Genomic DNA, 7,471 nt, shown 5'->3' with positions numbered 1-7,471 from the left:
ATCACTTGAAACTACCCCAACAAATAGCACTTACCAAATACAACAGACGAGTTAGTGCCATTGTGAGGGTACCGAGGGTGACAGTAGAAGCAGCTGAAAATCTTGTCCAATTTCTTGCCCGGTAGGACCTTACGAGATCCTTTGCAGTCAGAGATAAGTGGAGCATGTTGCCTGCTTGTAGGAAGAGCTTGTCTGAGCCATGTGGTTTACCAGCAACCAATATAAGTGTGTCCATGGCCCCTTGGCTTTGCCATGGTCGTTTACACTCTGCTTTTCTGTAAAGCCCATCAAGTTTTGATTGCCGAGTTAACATCTTTGGAACTATTCAGCACTTTTCAGCATGGGTGGACTTTTCACACATTTAAAGCACTTCATGCAAATACGACAATTATGAACTTTATTCCCCCTGAATTTAGAAAAGAGGTTGAGTCATTTTTAAAGGAAAGGCCTACACTAAATACATGAACAGGAAGTGGCAGACAAAACCTCTAGGTAAACCAGCACCATCTAGTGTTTACACTGTGTATGCAGCAACATGATTGTGCTAAAGAGAAGAACTTATTCTTACATAGAATCAGGAATGCTTTCCTTTTGCAGTCATCTAAAGGGGCTCTGTAAATGTAAGGGACCTGAATAAAAAAAAGACATGGACACAGGGGAGTCAGTCAGCAAATATTTACCCCAACTTGATAGCACTTTCTACTCTGGTTGAAAAGAAAGATGCTAAAGTTAGAGTAGATATCAACTGATTTTTTAGACAAGAGGGAGAGTGCAAAAATGGCTGCAGAGGAGGATGCAAAGAAGTTACAAGATAGAGGGAGAGGTATATGAAACAATGACCTACACTAAATACAAAAACAGAGAGCGGCAGACCAAGCTTCTAGGTAAAACAGCACACTCTAGTGTTTTTAAAGGAAAGGCCTACACTGATGAACAATAATAAAAAAAAACATGGACACAGGGGAGTCAGTCAGCAAATATTTACCCCAACTTGATAGCACTTTCTACTTTGAATGAAAAGAAAGATGCAAAAGTTAGAGTATATATCAGATGGTTTTCAGTCAAGAGGGCAAGGAAATGAAAAATGGCTAAAGAGAAGGATGCAAAAAAAGTGTCCAAATGTTGCTTGAAGATGTTTCCACTTAAACGTTGATGGGAGAGGTATGTGGTTGTACAATATTAGTTGCACTGATAAATGCAATTCCATAGAAAAAAGTATTGCCTGTAGTTCACTTCCTCATTAAAACTACCCCAAAGAGAAGCACTTATGAACACAGGACCAATCAATGCTCCCATTTGAAGTAATCTTAATGTGTTGAACTCTGTGCTTAAATGACCACTGCATGGAGAACGCAGTCTGAAGTTCTAGAAGGCAAATGTCTCTTGAAGCACTGATCACTTGAAACTACCCCAACAAATAGCACTTACCAAATACAACAGACGAGTTAGTGCCATTGTGAGGGTACCGAGGGTGACAGTAGAAGCAGCTGAAAATCTTGTCCAATTTCTTGCCCGGTAGGACCTTACGAGATCCTTTGCAGTCAGAGATAAGTGGAGCATGTTGCCTGCTTGTAGGAAGAGCTTGTCTGAGCCATGTGGTTTACCAGCACCCAATATAAGTGTGTCCATGGCCCCTTGGCTTTGCCATGGTCGTTTACACTCTGCTTTTCTGTAAAGCCCATCAAGTTTTGATTGCCGAGTTAACATCTTTGGAACTATTCAGCACTTTTCAGCATGGGTGGACTTTTCACACATTTAAAGCACTTCATGCAAATACGACAATTATGAACTTTATTCCCCCTGAATTTAGAAAAGAGGTTGAGTCATTTTTAAAGGAAAGGCCTACACTAAATACATGAACAGGAAGTGGCAGACAAAACCTCTAGGTAAACCAGCACCATCTAGTGTTTACACTGTGTATGCAGCAACATGATTGTGCTAAAGAGAAGAACTTATTCTTACATAGAATCAGGAATGCTTTCCTTTTGCAGTCATCTAAAGGGGCTCTGTAAATGTAAGGGACCTGAATAAAAAAAAGACATGGACACAGGGGAGTCAGTCAGCAAATATTTACCCCAACTTGATAGCACTTTCTACTTTGGTTGAAAAGAAAGATGCTAAAGTTAGAGTAGATATCAACTGATTTTTTAGACAAGAGGGAGAGTGCAAAAATGGCTGCAGAGGAGGATGCAAAGAAGTTACAAGATAGAGGGAGAGGTATATGAAACAATGACCTACACTAAATACAAAAACAGAGAGCGGCAGACCAAGCTTCTAGGTAAAACAGCACACTCTAGTGTTTTTAAAGGAAAGGCCTACACTGATGAACAATAATAAAAAAAACATGGACACAGGGGAGTCAGTCAGCAAATATTTACCCCAACTTGATAGCTCTTTCTACTTTGAATGAAAAGAAAGATGCAAAAGTTAGAGTATATATCAGATGGTTTTCAGTCAAGAGGGCAAGGAAATGAAAAATGGCTAAAGAGAAGGATGCAAAAAAAGTGTCCAAATGTTGCTTGAAGATGTTTCCACTTAAACGTTGATGGGAGAGGTATGTGGTTGTACAATATTAGTTGCACTGATAAATGCAACTCCATAGAAAAAAGTATTGCCTGTAGTTCACTTCCTCATTAAAACTACCCCAAAGAGAAGCACTTATGAACACAGGACCAATCAATGCTCCCATTTGAAGTAATCTTAATGTGTTAAACTCTGTGATTAAATGACCACTGCATGGAGAACGCAGTCTGAAGTTCTAGAAGGCAAATGTCTCTTGAAGCACTGATCACTTGAAACTACCCCAACAAATAGCACTTACCAAATACAACAGACGAGTTAGTGCCATTGTGAGGGTACCGAGGGTGACAGTAGAAGCAGCTGAAAATCTTGTCCAATTTCTTGCCCGGTAGGACCTTACGAGATCCTTTGCAGTCAGAGATAAGTGGAGCATGTTGCCTGCTTGTAGGAAGAGCTTGTCTGAGCCATGTGGTTTACCAGCACCCAATATAAGTGTGTCCATGGCCCCTTGGCTTTGCCATGGTCGTTTACACTCTGCTTTTCTGTAAAGCCCATCAAGTTTTGATTGCCGAGTTAACATCTTTGGAACTACTCAGCACTTTTCAGCATGGGTGGACTTTTCACACATTTAAAGCACTTCATGCAAATACAACAATTATGAACTTTATTCCCCCTGAATTTAGAAAAGAGGTTGAGTCATTTTTAAAGGAAAGGCCTACACTAAATACATGAACAGGAAGTGGCAGACAAAACCTCTAGGTAAACCAGCACCATCTAGTGTTTACACTGTGTATGCAGCAACATGATTGTGCTAAAGAGAAGAACTTATTCTTACATAGAATCAGGAATGCTTTCCTTTTGTAGTCATCTTAAAGGGCTCTGTAAATGTAAGGGACCGGAATAAAAAAAAGACATGGACACAGGGGAGTCAGTCAGCAAATATTTACCCCAACTTGATAGCACTTTCTACTTTGAATGAAAAGAAAGATGCAAAAGTTAGAGTATATATCAGATGGTTTTCAGTCAAGAGGGCAAGGAAATGAAAAATGGCTAAAGAGAAGGATGCAAAAAAAGTGTCCAAATGTTGCTTGAAGATGTTTCCACTTAAACGTTGATGGGAGAGGTATGCGGTTGTACAATATTAGTTGCACTGATAAATGCAATTCCATAGAAAAAAGTCTTGCCTGTAGTTCACTTCCTCATTAAAACTACCCCAAAGAGAAGCACTTATGAACACAGGACCAATCAATGCTCCCATTTGAAGTAATCTTAATGTGTTGAACTCTGTGATTAAATGACCACTGCATGGAGAACGCAGTCTGAAGTTCTAGAAGGCAAATGTCTCTTGAAGCACTGATCACTTGAAACTACCCCAACAAATAGCACTTACCAAATACAACAGACGAGTTAGTGCCATTGTGAGGGTACCGAGGGTGACAGTAGAAGCAGCTGAAAATCTTGTCCAATTTCTTGCCCGGTAGGACCTTACGAGATCCTTTGCAGTCAGAGATAAGTGGAGCATGTTGCCTGCTTGTAGGAAGAGCTTGTCTGAGCCATGTGGTTTACCAGCACCCAATATAAGTGTGTCCATGGCCCCTTGGCTTTGCCATGGTCGTTTACACTCTGCTTTTCTGTAAAGCCCATCAAGTTTTGATTGCCGAGTTAACATCTTTGGAACTATTCAGCACTTTTCAGCATGGGTGGACTTTTCACACATTTAAAGCACTTCATGCAAATACGAGAATTATGAACTTTATTCCCCCTGAATTTAGAAAAGAGGTTGAGTCATTTTTAAAGGAAAGGCCTACACTAAATACATGAACAGGAAGTGGCAGACAAAACCTCTAGGTAAACCAGCACCATCTAGTGTTTACACTGTGTATGCAGCAACATGATTGTGCTAAAGAGAAGAACTTATTCTTACATAGAATCAGGAATGCTTTCCTTTTGTAGTCATCTTAAAGGGCTCTGTAAATGTAAGGGACCGGAATAAAAAAAAGACATGGACACAGGGGAGTCAGTCAGCAAATATTTACCCCAACTTGATAGCACTTTCTACTTTGAATGAAAAGAAAGATGCAAAAGTTAGAGTATATGTCAGATGGTTTTCAGTCAAGAGGGCAAGGAAATGAAAAATGGCTAAAGAGAAGGATGCAAAAAAAGTGTCCAAATGTTGCTTGAAGATGTTTCCACTTAAACGTTGATGGGAGAGGTATGCGGTTGTACAATATTAGTTGCACTGATAAATGCAATTCCATAGAAAAAAGTCTTGCCTGTAGTTCACTTCCTCATTAAAACTACCCCAAAGAGAAGCACTTATGAACACAGGACCAATCAATGCTCCCATTTGAAGTAATCTTAATGTGTTGAACTCTGTGATTAAATGACCACTGCATGGAGAACGCAGTCTGAAGTTCTAGAAGGCAAATGTCTCTTGAAGCACTGATCACTTGAAACTACCCCAACAAATAGCACTTACCAAATACAACAGACGAGTTAGTGCCATTGTGAGGGTACCGAGGGTGACAGTAGAAGCAGCTGAAAATCTTGTCCAATTTCTTGCCCGGTAGGACCTTACGAGATCCTTTGCAGTCAGAGATAAGTGGAGCATGTTGCCTGCTTGTAGGAAGAGCTTGTCTGAGCCATGTGGTTTACCAGCACCCAATATAAGTGTGTCCATGGCCCCTTGGCTTTGCCATGGTCGTTTACACTCTGCTTTTCTGTAAAGCCCATCAAGTTTTGATTGCCGAGTTAGCATCTTTGGAACTACTCAGCACTTTTCAGCATGGGTGGACTTTTCACACATTTAAAGCACTTCATGCAAATACGACAATTATGAACTTTATTCCCCCTGAATTTAGAAAAGAGGTCAAGTCCTTTTTAAAGGAAAGGCCTACACTAAATACATGAACAGGAAGTGGCAGACAAAACCTCTAGGTAAACCAGCACCATCTAGTGTTTACACTGTGTATGCAGCAACATGATTGTGCTAAAGAGAAGAACTTATTCTTACATAGAATCAGGAATGCTTTCCTTTTGCAGTCATCTAAAGGGGCTCTGTAAATGTAAGGGACCTGAATAAAAAAAAGACATGGACACAGGGGAGTCAGTCAGCAAATATTTACCCCAACTTGATAGCACTTTCTACTTTGGTTGAAAAGAAAGATGCTAAAGTTAGAGTAGATATCAACTGATTTTTTAGACAAGAGGGAGAGTGCAAAAATGGCTGCAGAGGAGGATGCAAAGAAGTTACAAGATAGAGGGAGAGGTATATGAAACAATGACCTACACTAAATACAAAAACAGAGAGCGGCAGACCAAGATTCTAGATAAAACAGCACGCTCTAGTGTTTTTAAAGGAAAGGCCTACACTGATGATCAATAATAAAAAAAACATGGACACAGGGGAGTCAGTCAGCAAATATTTACCCCAACTTGATAGCACTTTCTACTTTGAATGAAAAGAAAGATGCAAAAGTTAGAGTATATATCAGATGGTTTTCAGTCAAGAGGGCAAGGAAATGAAAAATGGCTAAAGAGAAGGATGCAAAAAAAGTGTCCAAATGTTGCTTGAAGATGTTTCCACTTAAACGTTGATGGGAGAGGTATGCGGTTGTACAATATTAGTTGCACTGATAAATGCAATTCCATAGAAAAAAGTCTTGCCTGTAGTTCACTTCCTCATTAAAACTACCCCAAAGAGAAGCACTTATGAACACAGGACCAATCAATGCTCCCATTTGAAGTAATCTTAATGTGTTGAACTCTGTGATTAAATGACCACTGCATGGAGAACGCAGTCTGAAGTTCTAGAAGGCAAATGTCTCTTGAAGCACTGATCACTTGAAACTACCCCAACAAATAGCACTTACCAAATACAACAGACGAGTTAGTGCCATTGTGAGGGTACCGAGGGTGACAGTAGAAGCAGCTGAAAATCTTGTCCAATTTCTTGCCCGGTAGGACCTTACGAGATCCTTTGCAGTCAGAGATAAGTGGAGCATGTTGCCTGCTTGTAGGAAGAGCTTGTCTGAGCCTTGTGGTTTACCAGCACCCAATATAAGTGTGTCCATGGCCCCTTGGCTTTGCCATGGTCGTTTACACTCTGCTTTTCTGTAAAGCCCATCAAGTTTTGATTGCCGAGTTAACATCTTTGGAACTACTCAGCACTTTTCAGCATGGGTGGACTTTTCACACATTTAAAGCACTTCATGCAAATACGACAATTATGAACTTTATTCCCCCTGAATTTAGAAAAGAGGTCAAGTCCTTTTTAAAGGAAAGGCCTACACTAAATACATGAACAGGAAGTGGCAGACAAAACCTCTAGGTAAACCAGCACCATCTAGTGTTTACACTGTGTATGCAGCAACATGATTGTGCTAAAGAGAAGAACTTATTCTTACATAGAATCAGGAATGCTTTCCTTTTGCAGTCATCTAAAGGGGCTCTGTAAATGTAAGGGACCTGAATAAAAAAAAGACATGGACACAGGGGAGTCAGTCAGCAAATATTTACCCCAACTTGATAGCACTTTCTACTTTGGTTGAAAAGAAAGATGCTAAAGTTAGAGTAGATATCAACTGATTTTTTAGACAAGAGGGAGAGTGCAAAAATGGCTGCAGAGGAGGATGCAAAGAAGTTACAAGATAGAGGGAGAGGTATATGAAACAATGACCTACACTAAATACAAAAACAGAGAGCGGCAGACCAAGCTTCTGGGTAAAACAGCACACTCTAGTGTTTTTAAAGGAAAGGCCTACACTGATGAACAATAATTAAAAAAACATGGACACAGGGGAGTCAGTCAGCAAATATTTACCCCAACTTGATAGCACTTTCTACTTTGAATGAAAAGAAAGATGCAAAAGTTAGAGTATATATCAGATGGTTTTCAGTCAAGAGGGCAAGGAAATGAAAAATGGCTAAAGAGAAGGATGCAAAAAAAGTG

The sequence above is a fragment of the Phoxinus phoxinus genome, assembly GCF_949152265.1.
Source record: "Phoxinus phoxinus genome assembly, chromosome: 15".
In the NCBI taxonomy this organism is placed as follows: domain Eukaryota; kingdom Metazoa; phylum Chordata; class Actinopteri; order Cypriniformes; family Leuciscidae; genus Phoxinus; species Phoxinus phoxinus.
The sequence above is the reverse complement of the archived record's forward strand: the minus strand, read 5'-3'. Positions refer to the sequence as shown.